Raw genomic sequence first — 24285 nt, forward strand, 5'->3', positions numbered from 1 at the left:
CAAAATGCTGTGGTTATGCTGATCAGGAGCCTTCAGAGGAGTGGCATGGGATCGCTGGAGCTATTCTGGCAGGGCTCTCACCTCATTTGCCTAAGAATGTCACAAGGCATGCTGGGTGCAGAAAATCTTCGCCTTCCCCTCTCACAGTCAGTCATAGGGGAAAGTCAAGGCCCTCTCAGTCACTAGCCATGTCACGCCTTTGTCAAGACAGAAGCACCCCCACTCGCTCCTTCTCTGTGATCCTGCGTTACCATGCTCAGGTTTTGGCCTTACCTGGGAGCCAGAGGTGCACCCAGTGAGGGCTTGCCTGGTATGAGCGTTTGGGAGCGTTCGGGACGTGAGTGGACTCAGGACTGGAAGTTCTGTCCATTCCAAGCAGCCAACCTTCCTACTGCAGACAGGGGCTGTTCCCTTGGGTTTCTTTCACCTTGCTCTCGGATAAATTTGGTTGTATGCTGCAGTTGCCTGCGATGACTACAAGGTGGCGCTGCTTTCAGGTAAGAGCACAAATATGCAGAAAATGTTGGGGACTTTTACCACATTTATCGGTGGTGGGTCTCGCACATTTTTTCCAGGGGAGAGATATTGACCTGAAACACTTTATACTGCAGAGATGCTGCAGTTCTAAAGGCTGGTCGGGCAGAAGGGCTTAGCCGTTTCATTGCCTGCCCCCCTGCAGCCCATTTATTACCAGCAGTTGTGAGTGGTGACTGCTGTTTGTAAAATATAAAAATTTCATGACATAGAAAGTCGCAGACAGAGCTTTTGGGATGCCTGCCTATGTCTTTGTTTATTATTTATCTAATAGCTGAGTAATCTGGTCAAGATATTTCTCTTTTTTTTAACATATTGCGTTAGAATAGCTACAGCTTGCTTAATGTATAAATATTAGCACTGCGTTGGCCGGGAATCGAACCCTGGTCAACTGCTTGGAAGGCAGCTATGCTCACCAGTATACCACCAACGCTCCGTGGCATATGTTTTTTTAAAACTCTAGACATCACAACCCTGAGTACAATGACTATATTGCACCAGTATCAGAGGTATTTTTGGTTTACAGACCAACATGAAAATCAGGAAAAAAGTTCTTGCAACTGCTAAGGAACTGGAGATTGAAACCAATTGTTAGACTTTTCATCCTTGGCGTGGTCTCCCTTAACTTTTTGCCTCTGTTCCCCAGGTTGTTGATGTGTGCTGGACTCTGATTTTGCTGTTTTTGTTACTCTGGGCACTTTACCACTGCTAACCAGTGCTAAAGTGCAAGTGCTCCTGTTTAAATTATATGTAAGTGGTTCATCCATGATTGGCATATTTGAATTACTAGTAAGTCCCTAGTAATGTGCACTAGAGGTGCCAGGGCCTGTAAATCAAATGCTACTAGTGGGCCTGCAGCACTGGTTGTGCCACCCACATAAGTAGCTCTGTAATCATGTCTCAGACCTGCCACTGCAGTGTCTGTATGTGTATTCTTACACTGTAAATTCGACTTGGCAAGTGTACCCACTTGCCAGGCCTAAACCTTCCCTTTCCTTACATGTAAGGCACCCCTAAGGTATGCCCTAGGTAGCCCCAAGGGCAGGGTGCAGTGTATGGATAAGGTAGGACATATAGTAATGTGGTTTATATGTCCTGACAGTGAAATACTGCCAATTTCGTTTTCACTGTTGCAAGGTCTGTCTCTCTCATAGGATAATATGGGGGCTACCTTTAAATATGATTAAAGTGTAGATTCCCCTAGAGAAGAGATGGACAGGTGGAGTTTGGGATCCCTGAACTCACAATTTAAAAATGCATCTTTTAGTAAAGTTGATTTTGAGATTGTGCGTTTGAAAATGCCACTTTTAGAAAGTGAGCATTTTCTTGCTTAAACCATTCTGTGACTCTGCCTTGTTTGTGGATTCCCTGTCTGGGTCAGTTGACAGTTGGGTTGTTTTTCACCTCACACCAGACAGTGACACAAAGGGAGCTGGGGTGTGATCTGCATTTCCTGATTAGCCATCTCTGCTAGGAGGGAGGGGTGGAGTGGTCACTCTCATCTGAAAGGACTGTGCCTGCCTCTGACAATGCTGTCTCCAGCCCCCTGGTGTGTGTCTGATGCCTTGCCTGGGCAAGGCAGGATTTCACAAGAAGGTGTGAGTCCCCTTTGAAGGAAGGTGACTTCAAAGACTAAAATGGGTATAAGAAGGGCACCCAAACTTACAAACTTTAGAAACACTTCTGGAATCAAGGGGAACCTCTGCCTGGAGAAGAGCTGATCGCTGAGGAACAAGTGCTGCCCTGCCTGTGACTGTGCTTTGTGGAGCTTTCCTGCAGTGCTGCTTCTGCCAGAGTAAGAGGGCAAAGACTGGACTTTGTGTGCCTTCCATCTTGAAGAAGAAATCTCCAAGGGCTTGATGTAGAGCTTGCCTCCTGTTATTGAAGTCTCAGGGATAGCAAAGACTTCTTCCTGCCAGCACCTGGAGTCTCTGGAGAGACCCCTACTCTGCTCTGTGGTGCCCTTCCAGTTCCTGGGACCCTGAAAGGAGAGGCTGGCAGCCTAAGGACAAAAATACACGCACCGCGCACCGTGCGGAGAAAAGATCGACGCGAATCCGATCGCGGCTGAGAAAACGACGCGACGCCGGCTCCGCAGCTGAGAAACGACGCCGCTGGAAACGCGACCGGAGAATCGACGCCCGGAGCAGGAGAAACGACGCGCAGCATCGCTGACGAAGGCTGAGAGATCGCAACCAGCGCCGCGGGACTTCGGACCGTCGCGTGGCTGGCTTTTTCGACGCGCCTCGCCGAGCCGAGCTGTTTTCGACGCATATGCCCGTGCCGGGTTATTTTCGACGCACACCGCCCGTGCGGGGTTATTTTTGCCGCAAACCAGGTACATTTTCACGCTAGCAGCGCTAGTGTGGTGATACAACTACCTAAAGACTCTTTTTATTTTAAACCTTTTAAAAATCATAACTTGACTTGTGTATGTTGGATTTTTGTCGTTTTGGTCTTGTTTTGTCTAGATAAATATTTCCTATTTTTCTAAACTGGTGTTGTGTCATTTTGTAGTGTTTTCATTAAGTTACTGTGTGTGTTGGTACAAATACTTTACGCCCAGCACTCTGAGGTTAAGCCTACTGCTCTGCCAAGCTACCAAGGGGGTAAGCAGGGGTTAGCTGAGGGTGATTCTCTTTTATCCTAACTAGAGTGAGGGTCCTTGCTTGAACAGGGGGTAACCTGACTGTCAACCAAAGACCCCATTTCTAACACCAATGCAAAAGCTGCGCAGAAAAGGAGAAAGGGAAAGCAGCAGTTCAAATCATTGAAATAAGCATATATTGGCAGCAAGGGAAAAACAGTAGGGTAGAGAAAGAAAACAGCTCCACGAAATTCACAGGAGATTGATAATAGCAGGACAAAAAAAGGGAATAATAACGTTCCAAGCAGGCTCAGAAAGAAGTGCGAGGGTCCCATCTTTCGTTAATGGTCATAACTGTGCATCATTTCCTTTGAAGTGTAGGGTTGATTCTCTGACCATCTGTCTCCCTGACTTTGAGCAGAGACCGATAGTTGAGCAGTCTCTTCCCACAAAAAGCTGGCACAAGCCTGCTTTTTTCCGCTCTGGCAGCGTGGAAACGAGAGAGTGGTCCTCACAAGAAAAAAAATCAATCCATGCTAGCAGAGGATGGTTTTGATCCATCGACCTCTGGGTTAGGGCCCAGCACGCTTGCGCTGCGCCACTCTGCTTCCTGCTCAAAATTCTGTGGTTATGCAGATCAGGAGCCTTCAGAGGAGTGGCATGGGATCGCTGGAGCTATTCTTCCAGGGCTCTCACCTAATTTGCCTAAGAATGTCACAAGGCATGCTGGGTGCAGAAAGTCTTCGCCTTCCCCTCTCACAGTCAGTCATAGGGGAAAGTCAAGGCCCTCTCAGTCACTAGCCATGTCACGCCTTTGTCAAGACAGAAGCACCCCCACCCGCTCCTTCTCTGTGATCCTGCGCTACCATGCTCAGGTTTTGGCCTCACCTGGGAGCCAGAGGTGCACCCGGTAAGGGCTTGCCCGGTATGAGCGTTTGGGAGCGTTCAGGACGTGAGTGGACTTAGGACTGGAAGTTCTGTCCATTCGAAGCAGCCAACCTTCCTACTGCAGACAGGGGCTGTTCCCTTGGGTTTCTTTCACCTTGCTCTCGGATAAATTTGGTTGTATGCTGCAGTTGCCTGCGATGACTACAAGGTGGCGCTGCTTTCAGGTAAGAGCACAAATATGCAGAAAATGTTGGGGACTTTTGCCACATTTATCGGTGGTGGGTCTCGCACATTTTTTCCAGGGGAGAGATATTGACCTGAAACACTTTTTACTGCAGAGATGCTGCAGTTCTAAAGGCTGGTCGGGCAGAAGGGCTTAGCCGTTTCATTGCCTGCCCCCCCTGCAGCCCATTTATTACCAGCAGTTGTGAGTGGTGACTGCTGTTTGTAAAATATAAAAATTTCAGGACATAGAAAGTCGCAGACGGGGCTTTTGGGATGCCTGCCTATGTCTTTGTTTATTATTTATCTAATAGCTGAGTAATCTGGTCAAGATATTTCTCTCTTTTTTAACATATTGCGTTAGAATAGCTACAGCTTGCTTAATGTATAAATATTAACACTGCGTTGGCCGGGAATTGAACCCGGGTCAACTGTTTGGAAGGCAGCTATGCTCACCACTATACCACCAACGCTCCATTGCATATGTTTTTTTTAAACTCTAGACATCACAACCCTGAGTTCAATGACTATATTGCACCAGTATCAGAGGTATTTTTGGTTTACAGACCAACATGAAAATCAGGAAAAAAGTTCTTGCAACTGCTAAGGAACTGGAGATTGAAACCAATGCAAAAGCTGCGCAGAAAAGGAGAAAGGGAAAGCAGCAGTTCAAATCATTGAAATAAGCATATATTGGCAGCAAGGGAAAAACAGCAGGGTAGAGAAAGAAAACAGCTCCACGAAATTCACAGGAGATTGATATTAGCAGGACAAAAAAAGGGAATAATAACGTTCCAAGCAGGCTCAGAAAGAAGTGCGAGGGTCCCATCTTTCGTTAATGGTCATAACTGTGCATCATTTCCTTTGAAGTGTAGGGCTGATTCTCTGACCATCTGCCTCCCTGACTTTGAGCAGAGACCGATAGTCGAGCAGTCTCTTCCCACAAAAAGCTGGCACAATCCTGCTGTTTTCCGCTCTGGCAGCGTGGAAACGAGAGAGTGGTCCTCACAAGAAAAAAAATCAATCCATGCTAGCAGAGGATGGTTTCGATCCATCGACCTCTGGGTTATGGGCCCAGCACGCTTCCGCTGCACCACTCTGCTTCCTGTTCAAAATGCTGTGGTTATGCTGATCAGGAGCCTTCAGAGGAGTGGCATGGGATCGCTGGAGCTATTCTGGCAGGGCTCTCACCTCATTTGCCTAAGAATGTCACAAGGCATGCTGGGTGCAGAAAATCTTCGCCTTCCCCTCTCACAGTCAGTCATAGGGGAAAGTCAAGGCCCTCTCAGTCACTAGCCATGTCACGCCTTTGTCAAGACAGAAGCACCCCCACTCGCTCCTTCTCTGTGATCCTGCGTTACCATGCTCAGGTTTTGGCCTTACCTGGGAGCCAGAGGTGCACCCGGTGAGGGCTTGCCTGGTATGAGCGTTTGGGAGCGTTCGGGACGTGAGTGGACTCAGGACTGGAAGTTCTGTCCATTCCAAGCAGCCAACCTTCCTACTGCAGACAGGGGCTGTTCCCTTGGGTTTCTTTCACCTTGCTCTCGGATAAATTTGGTTGTATGCTGCAGTTGCCTGCGATGACTACAAGGTGGCGCTGCTTTCAGGTAAGAGCACAAATATGCAGAAAATGTTGGGGACTTTTACCACATTTATCGGTGGTGGGTCTCGCACATTTTTTCCAGGGGAGAGATATTGACCTGAAACACTTTATACTGCAGAGATGCTGCAGTTCTAAAGGCTGGTCGGGCAGAAGGGCTTAGCCGTTTCATTGCCTGCCCCCCTGCAGCCCATTTATTACCAGCAGTTGTGAGTGGTGACTGCTGTTTGTAAAATATAAAAATTTCATGACATAGAAAGTCGCAGACAGAGCTTTTGGGATGCCTGCCTATGTCTTTGTTTATTATTTATCTAATAGCTGAGTAATGTGGTCAAGATATTTCTCTATTTTTTAACATATTGCGTTAGAATAGCTACAGTTTGCTTAATGTGTAAATATTAGCACTGCGTTGGCCGGGAATCGAACCCTGGTCAACTGCTTGGAAGGCAGCTATCCTCACCAGTATACCACCAACGCTCCGTGGCATATGTTTTTTTAAAACTCTAGACATCACAACCCTGAGTACAATGACTATATTGCTCCAGTATCAGAGGTATTTTTGGTTTACAGACCAACATGAAAATCAGGAAAAAAGTTCTTGCAACTGCTAAGGAACTGGAGATTGAAACCAATGCAAAAGCTGCGCAGAAAAGGAGAAAGGGAAAGCAGCAGTTCAAATCATTGAAATAAGCATATATTGGCAGCAAGGGAAAAACAGTAGGGTAGAGAAAGAAAACAGCTCCACGAAATTCACAGGAGATTGATAATAGCAGGACAAAAAAAGGGAATAATAACGTTCCAAGCAGGCTCAGAAAGAAGTGCGAGGGTCCCATCTTTCGTTAATGGTCATAACTGTGCATCATTTCCTTTGAAGTGTAGGGTTGATTCTCTGACCATCTGTCTCCCTGACTTTGAGCAGAGACCGATAGTTGAGTAGTCTCTTCCCACAAAAAGCTGGCACAAGCCTGCTTTTTTCCGCTCTGGCAGCGTGGAAACGAGAGAGTGGTCCTCACAAGAAAAAAAATCAATCCATGCTAGCAGAGGATGGTTTTGATCCATCGACCTCTGGGTTATGGGCCCAGCACGCATGCGCTGCGCCACTCTGCTTCCTGCTCAAAATTCTGTGGTTATGCAGATCAGGAGCCTTCAGAGGAGTGGCATGGGATCACTGGAGCTATTCTGGCAGGGCTCTCACCTAATTTGCCTAAGAATGTCACAAGGCATGCTGGGTGCAGAAAGTCTTCGCCTTCCCCTCTCACAGTCAGTCATAGGGGAAAGTCAAGGCCCTCTCAGTCACTAGCCATGTCACGCCTTTGTCAAGACAGAAGCACCCCCACCCGCTCCTTCTCTGTGATCCTGCGCTACCATGCTCAGGTTTTGGCCTCACCTGGGAGCCAGAGGTGCACCCGGTAAGGGCGAGCGTTTGGCAGTGTTCAGGACGTGAGTGGACTTAGGACTGGAAGTTCTGTCCATTCGAAGCAGCCAACCTTCCTGCTGCAGACAGGGCCTGTTCCCTTGGGTTTCTTTCACCTTGCTCTCGGATAAATTTGGTTGTATGCTGCAGTTGCCTGCGATGACTAGAAGGTGGCGCTGCTTTCAGGTAAGAGCACAAATATGCAGAAAATGTTGGGGACTTTTGCCACATTTATCGGTGGCGGGTCTCGCACATTTTTTCCAGGGGAGAGATATTGACCTGAAACACTTTTTACTGCAGAGATGCTGCAGTTCTAAAGGCTGGTCGGGCAGAAGGGCTTAGCCGTTTTATTGCCTGCCCCCCCTGCAGCCCATTTATTACCAGCAGTTGTGAGTGGTGACTGCTGTTTGTAAAATATAAAAATTTCAGGACATAGAAAGTCGCAGACGGGGCTTTTGGGATGCCTGCCTATGTCTTTGTTTATTATTTATCTAATAGCTGAGTAATCTGGTCAAGATATTTCTCTCTTTTTTAACATATTGCGTTAGAATAGCTACAGCTTGCTTAATGTATAAATATTAACACTGCGTTGGCCGGGAATTGAACCCGGGTCAACTGCTTGGAAGGCAGCTATGCTCACCACTATACCACCAACGCTCCATTGCATATGTTTTTTTTAAACTCTAGACATCACAACCCTGAGTTCAATGACTATATTGCACTAGTATCAGAGGTATTTTTGGTTTACAGACCAACATGAAAATCAGGAAAAAAGTTCTTGCAACTGCTAAGGAACTGGAGATTGAAACCAATGCAAAAGCTGCGCAGAAAAGGAGAAACGGAAAGCAGCAGTTCAAATCATTGAAATAAGCATATATTGGCAGCAAGGGAAAAACAGCAGGGTAGAGAAAGAAAACAGCTCCACGAAATTCACAGGAGATTGATAATAGCAGGACAAAAAAAGGGAATAATAACGTTCCAAGCAGGCTCAGAAAGAAGTGCGAGGGTCCCATCTTTCGTTAATGGTCATAACTGTGCATCATTTCCTTTGAAGTGTAGGGTTGATTCTCTGACCATCTGTCTCCCTGACTTTGAGCAGAGACCGATAGTTGAGCAGTCTCTTCCCACAAAAAGCTGGCACAAGCCTGCTTTTTTCCGCTCTGGCAGCGTGGAAACGAGAGAGTGGTCCTCACAAGAAAAAAAATCAATCCATGCTAGCAGAGGATGGTTTCGATCCATCGACCTCTGGGTTATGGGCCCAGCACGCTTCCGCTGCGCCACTCTGCTTCCTGCTCAAAATGCTGTGGCTATGCAGATCAGGAGCCTTCAGAGGAGTGGCATGGGATCGCTGGAGCTATTCTGGCAGGGCTCTCACCTCATTTGCCTAAGAATGTCACAAGGCATGCTGGGTGCAGAAAGTCTTCGCCTTCCCCTCTCACAGTCAGTCGTAGGGGAAAGTCAAGGCCCTCTCAGTCACTAGCCATGTCACGCCTTTGTCAAGACAGAAGCACCCCCACCCGCTCCTTCTCTGTGATCCTGCGCTACCATGCTCAGGTTTTGGCCTCACCTGGGAGCCAGAGGTGCACCCGGTGAGGGCTTGCCCGGTATGAGCGTTTGGGAGTGTTCAGGACGTGAGTGGACTTAGGACTGGAAGTTCTGTCCATTCGAAGCAGCCAACCTTCCTGCTGCAGACAGGGGCTGTTCCCTTGAGTTTCTTTCACCTTGCTCTCGGATAAATTTGGTTGTATGCTGCAGTTGCCTGCGATGACTACAAGGTGGCGCTGCTTTCAGGTAAGAGCACAAATATGAAGAAAATGTTGGGGACTTTTGCCACATTTATCGGTGGTGGGTCTCGCACATTTTTTCCAGGGGAGAGATATTGACCTGAAACACTTTTTACTGCAGAGATGCTGCAGTTCTAAAGGCTGGTCGGGCAGAAGGGCTTAGCCGTTTCATTGCCTGCCCCCCTGCAGCCCATTTATTACCAGCAGTTGTGAGTGGTGACTGCTGTTTGTAAAATATAAAAATTTCAGGACATAGAAAGTCGCAGACGGGGCTTTTGGGATGCCTGCCTATGTCTTTGTTTATTATTTATCTAATAGCTGAGTAATCTGGTCAAGATATTTCTATTTTTTTAAACATATTGCGTTAGAATAGCTACAGCTTGCTTAATGTATAAATATTAGCACTGCGTTGGCCGGGAATCGAACCCGGGTCAACTGCTCGGAAGGCAGCTATGCTCACCACTATACCACCAACGCTCCATGAAATATGTTTTTTTTAAACTCTAGACATCACAACCCTGAGTTCAATGACTATATTGCACCAGTATCAGAGGTATTTTTGGTTTACAGACCAACATGAAAATCAGGAAAAAAGTTCTTGCAACTGCTAAGGAACTGGAGATTGAAACCAATGCAAAAGCTGCGCAGAAAAGGAGAAAGGGAAAGCAGCAGTTCAAATCATTGAAATAAGCATATATTGGCAGCAAGGGAAAAACAGCAGGGTAGAGAAAGAAAACAGCTCCACGAAATTCACAGGAGATTGATAATAGCAGGACAAAAAAAGGGAATAATAACGTTCCAAGCAGGCTCAGAAAGAAGTGCGAGGGTCCCATCTTTCGTTAATGGTCATAACTGTGCATCATTTCCTTTGAAGTGTAGGGTTGATTCTCTGACCATCTGTCTCCCTGACTTTGAGCAGAGACCGATAGTTGAGCAGTCTCTTCCCACAAAAAGCTGGCACAAGCCTGCTTTTTTCCGCTCTGGCAGCGTGGAAACGAGAGAGTGGTCCTCACAAGAAAAAAAATCAATCCATGCTAGCAGAGGATGGTTTCGATCCATCGACCTCTGGGTTATGGGCCCAGCACGCTTCCGCTGCGCCACTCTGCTTCCTGCTCAAAATGCTGTGGTTATGCAGATCAGGAGCCTTCAGAGGAGTGGCATGGGATCGCTGGAGCTATTCTGGCAGGGCTCTCACCTCATTTGCCTAAGAATGTCACAAGGCATGCTGGGTGCAGAAAGTCTTCGCCTTCCCCTCTCACAGTCAGTCATAGGGGTAAGTCAAGGCCCTCTCAGTCACTAGCCATGTCACGCCTTTGTCAAGACAGAAGCACCCCCACCCGCTCCTTCTCTGTGATCCTGCGCTACCATGCTCAGGTTTTGGCCTCACCTGGGAGCCAGAGGTGCACCCGGTGAGGGCTTGCCCGGTATGAGCGTTTGGGAGTGTTCAGGACGTGAGTGGACTTAGGACTGGAAGTTCTGTCCATTCGAAGCAGCCAACCTTCCTGCTGCAGACAGGGGCTGTTCCCTTGAGTTTCTTTCACCTTGCTCTCGGATAAATTTGGTTGTATGCTGCAGTTGCCTGCGATGACTACAAGGTGGCGCTGCTTTCAGGTAAGAGCACAAATATGCAGAAAATGTTGGGGACTTTTGCCACATTTATCGGTGGTGGGTCTCGCACATTTTTTCCAGGGGAGAGATATTGACCTGAAACACTTTTTACTGCAGAGATGCTGCAGTTCTAAAGGCTGGTCGGGCAGAAGGGCTTAGCCGTTTCATTGCCTGCCCCCCTGCAGCCCATTTATTACCAGCAGTTGTGAGTGGTGACTGCTGTTTGTAAAATATAAAAATTTCAGGACATAGAAAGTCGCAGACGGGGCTTTTGGGATGCCTGCCTATGTCTTTGTTTATTATTTATCTAATAGCTGAGTAATCTGGTCAAGATATTTCTCTTTTTTTTAACATATTGCGTTAGAATAGCTACAGCTTGCTTAATGTATAAATATTAGCACTGCATTGGCCGGGAATCGAACCCAGGTCAACTGCTTGGAAGGCAGCTATGCTCACCACTATACCACCAAAGCTCCGTGCTGTATGTTTTTTTTAAACTCTAGACATCACAACCCTGAGTTCAATGACTATATTGCACCAGTATCAGAGGTATTTTTGGTTTACAGACCAACATGAAAATCAGGAAAAAAGTTCCTGCAACTGCTAAGGAACTGGAGATTGAAACCAATGCAAAAGCTGCGCAGAAAAGGAGAAACAGAAAGCAGCAGTTCAAATCATTGAAATAAGCATATATTGGCAGCAAGGGAAAAACAGCAGGGTAGAGAAAGAAAACAGCTCCACGAAATTCACAGGAGATTGATAATAGCAGGACAAAAAAAGGGAATAATAACGTTCCAAGCAGGCTCAGAAAGAAGTGCGAGGGTCCCATCTTTCGTTAATGGTCATAACTGTGCATCATTTCCTTTGAAGTGTAGGGTTGATTCTCTGACCATCTGTCTCCCTGACTTTGAGCAGAGACCGATAGTTGAGCAGTCTCTTCCCACAAAAAGCTGGCACAAGCCTGCTGTTTTCCGCTCTGGCAGCGTGGAAACGAGAGAGTGGTCCTCACAAGAAAAAAAATCAATCCATGCTAGCAGAGGATGGTTTCGATCCATCGCCCTCTGGGTTATGGACCCAGCACGCTTCCGCTGCGCCACTCTGCTTCCTGTTCAAAATCCTGTGGTTATGCTGATCAGGAGCCTTCAGAGGAGTGGCATGGGATCGCTGGAGCTATTCTGGCAGGGCTCTCACCTCATTTGCCTAAGAATGTCACAAGGCATGCTGGGTGCAGAAAATCTTCGCCTTCCCCTCTCACAGTCAGTCATAGGGGAAAGTCAAGGCCCTCTCAGTCACTAGCCATGTCACGCCTTTGTCAAGACAGAAGCACCCCCACCCGCTCCTTCTCTGTGATCCTGCGCTACCATGCTCAGGTTTTGGCCTTACCTGGGAGCCAGAGGTGCACCCAGTGAGGGCTTCCCCGGTATGAGCGTTTGGGAGTGTTCGGGACGTGAGTGGACTTAGGACTGGAAGTTCTGTCCATTCGAAGCAGCCAACCTTCCTGCTGCAGACAGGGGCTGTTCCCTTGGGTTTCTTTCACCTTGCTCTCGGATAAATTTGGTTGTATGCTGCAGTTGCCTGCGATGACTAAAAGGTGGCGCTGCTTTCAGGTAAGAGCACAAATATGCAGAAAATGTTGGGGACTTTTGCCACATTTATCGGTGGTGGGTCTCGCACATTTTTTCCAGGGGAGAGATATTGACCTGAAACACTTTTTACTGCAGAGATGCTGCAGTTCTAAAGGATGGTCGGGCAGAAGGGCTTAGCCGTTTCATTGCCTGCCCCCCTGCAGCCCATTTATTACCAGCAGTTGTGAGTGGTGACTGCTGTATGTAAAATATAAAAATTTCAGGACATAGAAAGTCGCAGACGGAGCTTTTGGGATGCCTGCCTATGTCTTTGTTTATTATTTATCTAATAGCTGAGTAATCTGGTCAAGATATTTCTCTTTTTTTTAACATATTGCGTTAGAATAGCTACAGCTTGCTTAATGTATAAATATTAGGACTGCATCGGCCGGGAATCGAACCGGGGTTAACTGCTTGGAAGGCAGCTATGCTCACCACTATACCACCAACGCTCCGTGGCATATGTTTTTTTTAAACTCTAGACATCACAACCCTGAGTTCAATGACTATATTGCACCAGTATCAGAGGTATTTTTGGTTTACAGACCAACATGAAAATCAGTAAAAAAGTTCTTGCAACTGCTAAGGAACTGGAGATTGAAACCAATGCAAAAGCTGCGCAGAAAAGGAGAAACGGAAAGCAGCAGTTCAAATCATTGAAATAAGCATATATTGGCAGCAAGGGAAAAACAGCAGGGTAGAGAAAGAAAACAGCTCCACGAAATTCACAGGAGATTGATAATAGCAGGACAAAAAAAGGGAATAATAACGTTCCAAGCAGGCTCAGAAAGAAGTGCGAGGGTCCCATCTTTCGTTAATGGTCATAACTGTGCATCATTTCCTTTGAAGTGTAGGGTTGATTCTCTGACCATCTGTCTCCCTGACTTTGAGCAGAGACCGATAGTTGAGCAGTCTCTTCCCACAAATAGCTGGCACAAGCCTGCTGTTTTCCGCTCTGGCAGCGTGGAAACGAGAGAGTGGTCCTCACAAGAAAAAAAATCAATCCATGCTAGCAGAGGATGGTTTCGATCCATCGACCTCTGGGTTATGGGCCCAGCACGCTTCCGATGCGCCACTCTGCTTCCTGCTCAAAATGCTGTGGTTATGCAGATCAGGAGCCTTCAGAGGAGTGGCATGGGATCGCTGGAGCTATTCTGGCAGGGCTCTCACCTCATTTGCCTAAGAATGTCACAAGGCATGCTGGGTGCAGAAAATCTTCGCCTTCCCCTCTCACAGTCAGTCATAGGGGAAAGTCAAGGCCCTCTCAGTCACTAGCCATGTCACGCCTTTGTCAAGACAGAAGCACCCCCACCCGATCCTTCTCTGTGATCCTGCGCTCCCATGCTCAGGTTTTGGCCTTACCTGGGAGCCAGAGGTGCACCCGGTGAGGGCTTGCCCGGTATGAGCGTTTGGGAGCGTTCGGGACGTGAGTGGACTTAGGACTGGAAGTTCTGTCCATTCAAAGCAGCCAACCTTCCTGCTGCAGACAGGGGCTGTCCCCTTGGGTTTCTTTCACCTTGCTCTCGGATAAATTTGGTTGTATGCTGCAGTTACCTGCGATGACTACAAGGTGGCACTGCTTTCAGGTAAGAGCACAAATATGCAGAAAATGTTGGGGACTTTTACCACATTTATCGGTGGTGGGTCTCGCACATTTTTTCCAGGGGAGAGATATTGACCTGAAACACTTTTTACTGCAGAGATGCTGCAGTTCTAAAGGCTGGTCGGGCAGAAGGGCTTAGCCGTTTCATTGCCTGCCCCCCTGCAGCCCATTTATTACCAGCAGTTGTGAGTGGTGACTGCTGTATGTAAAATATAAAAATTTCAGGACATAGAAAGTCGCAGACGGAGCTTTTGGGATGCCTGCCTATGTCTTTGTTTATTATTTATCTAATAGCTGAGTAATCTGGTCAAGATATTTCTCTTTTTTTTAACATATTGCATTAGAATAGCTACAGCTTGCTTAATGTATAAATATTAGCACTGCGTTGGCCGGGAATCGAACCCGGGTCAACTGCTTGGAAGGCAGCTATGCTCACCACTATACCACCAACGCTCCGTGAAATATGTTTTTTTTAAACTCTAGACATCACAACCCTGAGTTCAATGACTATATTGCACCAGTATCAGAGGTATTTTTGGTTTACAAACCAACATGAAAATCAGTAAAAAAGTTCTTGCAACTGCTAAGGAACTGGAGATTGAAACCAATGCAAAAGCTGCGCAGAAAAGGAGAAACGGAAAGCAGCAGTTCAAATCATTGAAATAAGCATATATTGGCAGCAAGGGAAAAACAGCAGGGTAGAGAAAGAAAACAGTGCCACGAAATTCACAGGAGATTGATAATAGCAGGACAAAAAAAGGGAATAATAACGTTTCAAGCAGGCTCAGAAAGAAGTGCGAGGGTCCCATCTTTCGTTAATGGTCATAACTGTGCATCATTTCCTTTGAAGTGTAGGGTTGATTCTCTGACAATCTGTCTCCCTGACTTTGAGCAGAGACCGATAGTTGAGCAGTCTCTTCCCACAAAAAGCTGGCACAAGCCTGCTGTTTTCCGCTCTGGCAGAGTGGAAACGAGAGAGTGGTCCTCGCAAGAAAAAAAATCAATCCATGATAGCAGAGGATGGTTTTGATCCATCGACCTCTGGGTTATGGGCCCAGCACGCTTCCGCTGCTCCACTCTGCTTCCTGCTCAAAATGCTGTGGTTATGCAGATCAGGAGCCTTCAGAGGAGAAGCATGGGATCGCTGGAGCTATTCTGGCAGGGCTCTCACCTCATTTGCCTAAGAATGTCACAAGGCATGCTGGGTGCAGAAAATCTTCGCCTTCCCCTCTCACAGTCAGTCATAGGGGAAAGTCAAGGCCCTCTCAGTCACTAGCATTGTCACGCCTTTGTCAAGACAGAAGCACCCCCACCCGCTCCTTCTCTGTGATCCTGCGCTACCATGCTCAGGTTTTGGCCTTACCTGGGAGCCAGAGGTGCACCCGGTGAGGGCTTGCCCGGTAGGAGCGTTCGGGACGTGAGTGGACTTAGGACTGGAAGTTCTGTCCATTCAAAGCAGCCAACCTTCCTGCTGCAGACAGGGGCTGTTCCCTTGGGTTTCTTTCACCTTGCTCTCGGATAAATTTGGTTGTATGCTGCAGTTGCCTGCGATGACTACAAGGTGGCGCTGCTTTCAGGTAAGAGCACAAATATGCAGAAAATGTTGGGGACTTTTGCCACATTTATCGGTGGTGGGTCTCGCACATTTTTTCAGTGGAGAGATATTGACCTGAAACACTTTTTACTGCAGAGATGCTGCAGTTCTAAAGGCTGGTCGGGCAGAAGGGCTTAGCCGTTTCATTGCCTGCCCCCCTGCAGCCCATTTATTACCAGCAGTTGTGAGTGGTGACTGCTGTTTGTAAAATATAAAAATTTCAGGACATAGAAAGTCGCAGACGGGGCTTTTGGGATGCCTGCCTATGTCTTTGTTTATTATTTATCTAATAGCTGAGTAATCTGGTCAAGATATTTCTCTTTTTTTTAACATATTGCGTTAGAATAGCTACAGCTTGCTTAATGTATAAATATTAGCACTGCGTTGGCCGGGAATCGAACCCGGGTCAACTGCGTGGAAGGCAGCTATGCTCACCACTATACCACCAGCGCTCTGTGGCATATGTTTTTTTTAAGCTCTAGACATCACAACCCTGAGTTCAATGACTATATTGCACCAGTATCAGAGGTATTTTTGGTTTACAGACCAACATGAAAATCAGGAAAAAATTTCTTGCAACTGCTAAGGAACTGGAGATTGAAACCAATGCAAAAGCTGCGCAGAAAAGGAGAAAGGGAAAGCAGCAGTTCAAATCATTGAAATAAGCATATATTGGCAGCAAGGGAAAAACAGCAGGGTAGAGAAAGAAAACAGCTCCACGAAATTCACAGGAGATTGATAATAGCAGGACAAAAAAAGGGAATAATAACGTTCCAAGCAGGCTCAGAAAGAAGTGTGAGGGTCCCATCTTTCGTTAATGGTCATAACTGTGCATCATTTCCTTTGAAGTGTAGGGTTGATTCTCTGACCATCTGTCTCCCTGACTTTGAGCAGAGACCGATAGTTGAGCAGTCTCTTCCCACAAAAAGCTGGCACAATCCTGCTGTTTTCCGCTCTGGCAGCGTGGAAATGAGAGAGTGGTCCTCACAAGAAAAAAAATCAATCCATGCTAGCAGAGGATGGTTTCGATCCATCGACCTCTGGGTTATGGGCCCAGCACGCTTCTGCTGCACCACTCTGCTTCCTATTTGAAATGTTGTGGTTATGCTGATCAGGAGCCTTCAGAGGAGTGGCATGGGATCGCTGGAGCTATTCTGGCAGGGCTCTCACCTCATTTGCCTAAGAATGTCACAAGGCATGCTGGGTGCAGAAAATCTTCGCCTTCCCCTCTCACAGTCAGTCATAGGGGAAAGTCAAGGCCCTCTCAGTCACTAGCCATGTCACGCCTTTGTCAAGACAGAAGCACCCCCACCCGCTCCTTCTCTGTGATCCTGCGCTACCATGCTCAGGTTTTGGCCTTACCTGGGAGCCAGAGGTGCACCCGGTGAGGGCTTGCCTGATATGAGCGTTTGGGAGCGTTCGGGACGTGAGTGGACTTAGGACTGGAAGTTCTGTCCATTCCAAGCAGCCAACCTTCCTACTGCAGACAGGGGCTGTTCCCTTGGGTTTCGTTCACCTTGCTCTCGGATAAATTTGGTTGTATGCTGCAGTTGCCTGCGATGACTACAAGGTGGCGCTGCTTTCCGGTAAGAGCACAAATATGCAGAAAATGTTGGGGACTTTTACCACATTTATCGGTGGTGGGTCTCGCACATTTTTTCCAGGGGAGAGATATTGACCTGAAACACATTTTACTGCAGAGATGCTGCAGTTCTAAAGGCTGGTCGGGCAGAAGGGCTTAGCCGTTTCATTGCCTGCCCCCCTGCAGCCCATTTATTACCAGCAGTTGTGAGTGGTGACTGCTGTTTGTAAAATATAAAAATTTCAGGACATAGAAAGTCGCAGACAGAGCTTTTGGGATGCCTGCCTATGTCTTTGTTTATTATTTATCTAATAGCTGAGTAATCTGGTCAAGATATTTCTCTTTTTTTTAACATATTGCGTTAGAATAGCTACAGCTTGCTTAATGTATAAATATTAGCACTGCGTTGGCCGGGAATCGAATCCGGGTCAACTGCTTGGAAGGCAGCTATGCTCACCACTATACCACCAACGCTCCGTGGCATATGTTTTTTTTAAACTCTAGACATCACAACCCTGAGTTCAATGACTATATTGCACCAGTATCAGAGGTATTTTTGGTTTACAGACCAACATGAAAATCAGGAAAAAAGTTCTTGCAACTGCTAAGGAACTGGAGATTGAAACCAATGCAAAAGCTGCGCAGAAAAGGAGAAAGGGAAAGCAGCAGTTCAAATCATTGAAATAAGCATATATTGGCAGCAAGGGAAAAACAGCAGGGTAGAGAAAGAAAACAGCTCCACGAAATTCACAGGAGATTGATAATAGCAGGACAAAAAAAGGGAATAATAACGTTCCAAGCAGGCTCAGAAAGAAGTGCGAGGGTCCCATCTTTCGTTAATGGTCATAACTGTGCATCATTTCCTTTGAAGTGTAGGGTTGATTCTCTGACCATCTGTCTCCCTGACTTTGAGCAGAGACCGATAGTTGAGCAGTCTCTTCCCACAAAAAGCTGGCACAATCCTGCTGTTTTCCGCTCTGGCAGCGTGGAAACGAGAGAGTGGTCCTCACAAGAAAAAAAATCAATCCATGCTAGCAGAGGATGGTTTCGTTCCATCGACCTCTGGGTTATGGGCCCAGCACGCTTCTGCTGCGCCACTCTGCTTCCTATTTGAAATGTTGTGGTTATGCTGATCAGGAGCCTTCAGAGGAGTGGCATGGGATCGCTGGAGCTATTCTGGCAGGGCTCTCACCTCATTTGCCTAAGAATGTCACAAGGCATGCTGGGTGCAGAAAATCTTCGCCTTCCCCTCTCACAGTCAGTCATAGGGGAAAGTCAAGGCCCTCTCAGTCACTAGCCATGTCACGCCTTTGTCAAGACAGAAGCACCCCCACCCGCTCCTTCTCTGTGATCCTGCGCTACCATGCTCAGGTTTTGGCCTTACCTGGGAGCCAGAGGTGCACCCGGTGAGGGCTTGCCTGGTATGAGCGTTTGGGAGCGTTCGGGACGTGAGTGGACTTAGGACTGGAAGTTCTGTCCATTCCAAGCAGCCAACCTTCCTACTGCAGACAGGGGCTGTTCCCTTGGGTTTCGTTCACCTTGCTCTCGGATAAATTTGGTTGTATGCTGCAGTTGCCTGCGATGACTACAAGGTGGCGCTGCTTTCAGGTAAGAGCACAAATATGCAGAAAATGTTGGGGACTTTTACCACATTTATCGGTGGTGGGTCTCGCACATTTTTTCCAGGGGAGAGATATTGACCTGAAACACATTTTACTGCAGAGATGCTGCAGTTCTAAAGGCTGGTCGGGCAGAAGGGCTTAGCCGTTTCATTGCCTGCCCCCCTGCAGCCCATTTATTACCAGCAGTTGTGAGTGGTGACTGCTGTTTGCAAAATATAAAAATTTCAGGACATAGAAAGTCGCAGACAGAGCTTTTGGGATGCCTGCCTATGTCTTTGTTTATTATTTATCTAATAGCTGAGTAATCTGGTCAAGATATTTCTCTTTTTTTTAACATATTGCGTTAGAATAGCTACAGCTTGCTTAATGTATAAATATTAGCACTGCGTTGGCCGGGAATCGAACCCGGGTCAACTGCTTGGAAGGCAGCTATGCTCACCACTATACCACCAACGCTCCGTGGCATATGTTTTTTTTAAACTCTAGACATCACAACCCTGAGTTCAATGACTATATTGCACCAGTATCAGAGGTATTTTTGGTTTACAGACCAACATGAAAATCAGGAAAAAAGTTCTTGCAACTGCTAAGGAACTGGAGATTGAAACCAATGCAAAAGCTGCGCAGAAAAGGAGAAAGGGAAAGCAGCAGTTCAAATCATTGAAATAAGCATATATTGGCAGCAAGGGAAAAACAGCAGGGTAGAGAAAGAAAACAGCTCCACGAAATTCACAGGAGATTGATAATAGCAGGACAAAAAAAGGGAATAATAACGTTCCAAGCAGGCTCAGAAAGAAGTGCGAGGGTCCCATCTTTCGTTAATGGTCATAACTGTGCATCATTTCCTTTGAAGTGTAGGGTTGATTCTCTGACCATCTGTCTCCCTGACTTTGAGCAGAGACCGATAGTTGAGCAGTCTCTTCCCACAAAAAGCTGGCACAAGCCTGCTTGTTTCCGCTCTGGCAGCGTGGAAACGAGAGAGTGGTCCTCACAAGAAAAAAAATCAATCCATGCTAGCAGAGGATGGTTTCAATCCATCGACCTCTGGGTTATGGGCCCAGCACGCTTCCGCTGCGCCACTCTGCTTCCTGTTCGAAATGCTGTGGTTATGCAGATCAGGAGCCTTCAGAGGAGTGGCATGGGATCGCTGGAGCTATTCTGGCAGGGCTCTCACCTCATTTGCCTAAGAATGTCACAAGGCATGCTGGGTGCAGAAAGTCTTCGCCTTCCCCTCTCACAGTCAGTCATAGGGGAAAGTCAAGGCCCTCTCAGTCACTAGCCATGTCACGCCTTTGTCAAGACAGAAGCACCCCCACCCGCTCCTTCTCTGTGATCCTGCGCTACCATGCTCAGGTTTTGGCCTCACCTGGGAGCCAGAGGTGCACCCGGTGAGGGCTTGCCCGGTATGAGCGTTTGGGAGCGTTCAGGACGTGAGTGGACTTAGGACTGGAAGTTCTGTCCATTCGAAGCAGCCAACCTTCCTGCTGCAGAAAGGGGCTGTTCCCTTGGGTTTCTTTCACCTTGCTCTCGGATAAATTTGGTTGTATGCTGTAGTTGCCTGCGATGACTACAAGGTGGCGCTGCTTTCAGGTAAGAGCACAAATATGCAGAAAATGTTGGGGACTTTTGCCACATTTATCGGTGGTGGGTCTCGCACATTTTTTCCAGGGGAGAGATATTGACCTGAAACACTTTTTACTGCAGAGATGCTGCAGTTCTAAAGGCTGGTCGGGCAGAAGGGCTTAGCCGTTTCATTGCCTGCCCCCCTGCAGCCCATTTCTTACCAGCAGTTGTGAGTGGTGACTGCTGTTTGTAAAATATTAAAATTTCAGGACATAGAAAGTCGCAGACGGGGCTTTTGGGATGCCTGCCTATGTCTTTGTTTATTATTTATCTAATAGCTGAGTAATCTGGTCAAGATATTTCTCTTTTTTTTAACATATTGCGTTAGAATAGCTACAGCTTGCTTAATGTATAAATATTAGCACTGCGTTGGCTGGGAATTGAACCCAGGTCAACTGCTTGGAAGGCAGCTATGCTCACCACTATACCACCAACGCTCCATGGCATATGTTTTTTTTAAACTCTAGACATCACAACCCTGAGTTCAATGACTATATTGCACCAGTATCAGAGGTATTTTTGGTTTACAGACCAACATGAAAATCAGGAAAAAAGTTCTTGCAACTGCTAAGGAACTGGAGATTGAAACCAATGCAAAAGCTGCGCAGAAAAGGAGAAAGGGAAAGCAGCAGTTCAAATCATTGAAATAAGCATATATTGGCAGCAAGGGAAAAACAGCAGGGTAGAGAAAGAAAACAGCTCCACGAAATTCACAGGAGATTGATAATAGCAGGACAAAAAAAGGGAATAATAACGTTCCAAGCAGGCTCAGAAAGAAGTGCGAGGGTCCCATCTTTCTTTAATGGTCATAACTGTGCATCATTTCCTTTGAAGTGTAGGGTTGATTCTCTGACCATCTGTCTCCCTGACTTTGAGCAGAGACCGATAGTTGAGCAGTCTCTTCCCACAAAAAGCTGGCACAAGCCTGCTGTTTTCCGCTCTGGCAGCGTGGAAACGAGAGAGTGGTCCTCACAAGAAAAAAAATCAATCCATGCTAGCAGAGGATGGTTTTGATCCATCGACCTCTGGGTTATGGGCCCAGCACGCTTCCGCTGCGCCACTCTGCTTCCTGTTCAAAATGCTGTGGTTATGCAGATCAGGAGCCTTCAGAGGAGTGGCATGGGATCGCTGGAGCTATTCTGGCAGGGCTCTCACCTCATTTGCCTAAGAATGTCACAAGGCATGCTGGGTGCAGAAAATCTTCGCCTTCCCCTCTCACAGTCAGTCATAGGGGAAAGTCAAGGCCCTCTCAGTCACTAGCCATGTCACGCCTTTGTCAAGACAGAAGCACCCCCACCCGCTCCTTCTCTGTGATCCTGCGCTACCATGCTCAGGTTTTGGCCTTACCGGGGAGCCAGAGGTGCACCCAGTGAGGGCTTGCCCGGTATGAGCGTTTGGGAGCGTTCGGGACGTGAGTGGACTTAGGACTGGAAGTTCTGTCCATTCCAAGCAGCCAACCTTCCTGCTGCAGACAGGGGCTGTTCCCTTGGGTTTCTTTCACCTTGCTCTCGGATAAATTTGGTTGTATGCTGCAGTTGCCTGCGATGACTAAAAGGTGGCGCTGCTTTCAGGTAAGAGCACAAATATGCAGAAAATGTTGGGGACTTTTGCCACATTTATCGGTGGTGGGTCTCGCACATTTTTTCCAGGGGAGAGATATTGACCTGAAACACTTTTTACTGCAGAGATGCTGCAGTTCTAAAGGCTGGTCGGGCAGAAGGGCTTAGCCGTTTCATTGCCTGCCCCCCTGCAGCCCATTTATTACCAGCAGTTGTGAGTGGTGACTGCTGTTTGTAAAATATAAAAATTTCAGGACATAGAAAGTCGCAGACGGGGCTTTTGGGATGCCTGCCTATGTCTTTGTTTATTATTTATCTAATAGCTGAGTAATCTGGTCAAGATATTTCTCTTTTTTTTAACATATTGCGTTAGAATAGCTACAGCTTGCTTAATGTATAAATATTAGCACTGCGTTGGCCGGGAATCGAACCCGGATCAACTGCTTGGAAGGCAGCTAGGCTCACCACTATACCACCAACTCTCCATGGCATATGTTTTTTTTAAACTCTAGACATCACAACCCTGAGTTCAATAACTATATTGCACCAGTATCAGAGGTATTTTTGGTTTACAGACCAACATGAAAATCAGTAAAAAAGTTCTTGCAACTGCTAAGGAACTGGAGATTGAAACCAATGCAAAAGCTGCGCAGAAAAGGAGAAACGGAAAGCAGCAGTTCAAATCATTGAAATAAGCATATATTGGCAGCAAGGGAAAAACAGCAGGGTAGAGAAAGAAAACAGCTCCACGAAATTCACAGGAGATTGATAATAGCAGGACAAAAAAAGGGAATAATAACGTTCCAAGCAGGCTCAGAAAGAAGTGCGAGGGTCCCATCTTTCGTTAATGGTCATAACTGTGCATCATTTCCTTTGAAGTGTAGGTTTGATTCTCTGACAATCTGTCTCCCTGACTTTGAGCAGAGACCGATAGTTGAGCAGTCTCTTCCCACAAAAAGCTGGCACAAGCCTGCTGTTTTCCGCTCTGGCAGCGTGGAAACGAGAGAGTGGTCCTCACAAGAAAAAAAATCAATCCATGCTAGCAGAGGATGGTTTCGATCCATCGACCTCTGGGTTATGGGCCCAGCACGCTTCCGCTGCGCCACTCTGTTTCCTGCTCAAAATGCTGTGGTTATGCAGATCAGGAGCCTTCAGAGGAGTGGCATGGGATCGCTGGAGCTATTCTGGCAGGGCTCTCACCTCATTTGCCTAAGAATGTCACAAGGCATGCTGGGTGCAGAAAATCTTCGCCTTCCCCTCTCACAGTCAGTCATAGGGGAAAGTCAAGGCCCTCTCAGTCACTAGCCATGTCACGCCTTTGTCAAGACAGAAGCACCCCCACCCGCTCCTTCTCTGTGATCCTGCGCTACCATGCTCAGGTTTTGGCCTTACCTGGGAGCCAGAGGTGCACCCGGTGAGGGCTTGCCCGGTAGGAGCGTTCGGGACGTGAGTGGACTTAGGACTGGAAGTTCTGTCCATTCAAAGCAGCCAACCTTCCTGCTGCAGACAGGGGCTGTTCCCTTGGGTTTCTTTCACCTTGCTCTCGGATAAATTTGGTTGTATGCTGCAGTTGCCTGCGATGACTACAAGGTGGTGCTGCTTTCAGGTAAGAGCACAAATATGCAGAAAATGTTGGGGACTTTTGCCACATTTATCGGTGGTGGGCCTCGCACATTTTTTCCAGGGGAGAGATATTGACCTGAAACACTTTTTACTGCAGAGATGCTGCAGTTCTAAAGGCTGGTCGGGCAGAAGGGCTTAGCCGTTTCATTACCTTCCCCCCTGCAGCCCATTTATTACCAGCAGTTGTGAGTGGTGACTGCTGTTTGTAAAATATAAAAATTTCAGGACATAGAAAGTCGCAGACGGGGCTTTTGGGATGCCTGCCTATGTCTTTGTTTATTATTTATCTAATAGCTGAGTAATCTGGTCAAGATATTTCTCTTTTTTTTAACATATTGCGTTAGAATAGCTACAGCTTGCTTAATGTATAAATATTAGCACTGCGTTGGCCGGGAATCGAACCCGGGTCAACTGCTTGGAAGGCAGCTATGCTCACCACTATACCACCAACGCTCCATGGCATATTTTTTTTTAAACTCTAGACATCACAACCCTGAGTTCAATGACTATATTGCACCAGTATCAGAGGTATTTTTGGTTTACAGACCAACATGAAAATCAGTAAAAAAGTTCTTGCAACTGCTAAGGAACTGGAGATTGAAACCAATGCAAAAGCTGCGCAGAAAAGGAGAAACGGAAAGCAGCAGTTCAAATCATTGAAATAAGCATATATTGGCAGCAAGGGAAAAACAGCAGGGTAGAGAAAGAAAACAGCTCCACGAAATTCACAGGAGATTGATAATAGCAGGACAAAAAAAGGGAATAATAACGTTCCAAGCAGGCTCAGAAAGAAGTGCGAGGGTCCCATCTTTCGTTA

The 24285-nt window shown here is 47.0% G+C and overlaps 6 non-coding genes across 6 annotated transcripts; all 6 read right to left on the reverse strand.

Moving 5' to 3' along the window:
• Window positions 1-7830: 7830 nt before the first annotated feature.
• TRNAG-UCC (transfer RNA glycine (anticodon UCC)) lies at window positions 7831-7902 on the reverse strand. Its single transcript has one exon. It is a non-coding gene; the product is annotated as a tRNA-Gly (tRNA).
• Window positions 7903-9434: 1532 nt separating this feature from the next.
• Window positions 9435-9506, reverse strand: TRNAG-UCC (transfer RNA glycine (anticodon UCC)). Its single transcript has one exon. It is a non-coding gene; the product is annotated as a tRNA-Gly (tRNA).
• A 4740-nt stretch (window positions 9507-14246) lies between these two features.
• TRNAG-UCC (transfer RNA glycine (anticodon UCC)) lies at window positions 14247-14318 on the reverse strand. The gene has a single exon. It is a non-coding gene; the product is annotated as a tRNA-Gly (tRNA).
• A 4729-nt stretch (window positions 14319-19047) lies between these two features.
• TRNAG-UCC (transfer RNA glycine (anticodon UCC)) lies at window positions 19048-19119 on the reverse strand. The gene has a single exon. It is a non-coding gene; the product is annotated as a tRNA-Gly (tRNA).
• A 1532-nt stretch (window positions 19120-20651) lies between these two features.
• Window positions 20652-20723, reverse strand: TRNAG-UCC (transfer RNA glycine (anticodon UCC)). Its single transcript has one exon. It is a non-coding gene; the product is annotated as a tRNA-Gly (tRNA).
• A 3126-nt stretch (window positions 20724-23849) lies between these two features.
• TRNAG-UCC (transfer RNA glycine (anticodon UCC)) lies at window positions 23850-23921 on the reverse strand. Its single transcript has one exon. It is a non-coding gene; the product is annotated as a tRNA-Gly (tRNA).
• Between the last annotated feature and the right edge of the window lie 364 nt (window positions 23922-24285).

This window comes from Pleurodeles waltl, unplaced genomic scaffold, assembly GCF_031143425.1.
Source record: "Pleurodeles waltl isolate 20211129_DDA unplaced genomic scaffold, aPleWal1.hap1.20221129 scaffold_69, whole genome shotgun sequence".
In the NCBI taxonomy this organism is placed as follows: Eukaryota; Metazoa; Chordata; class Amphibia; order Caudata; family Salamandridae; genus Pleurodeles; species Pleurodeles waltl.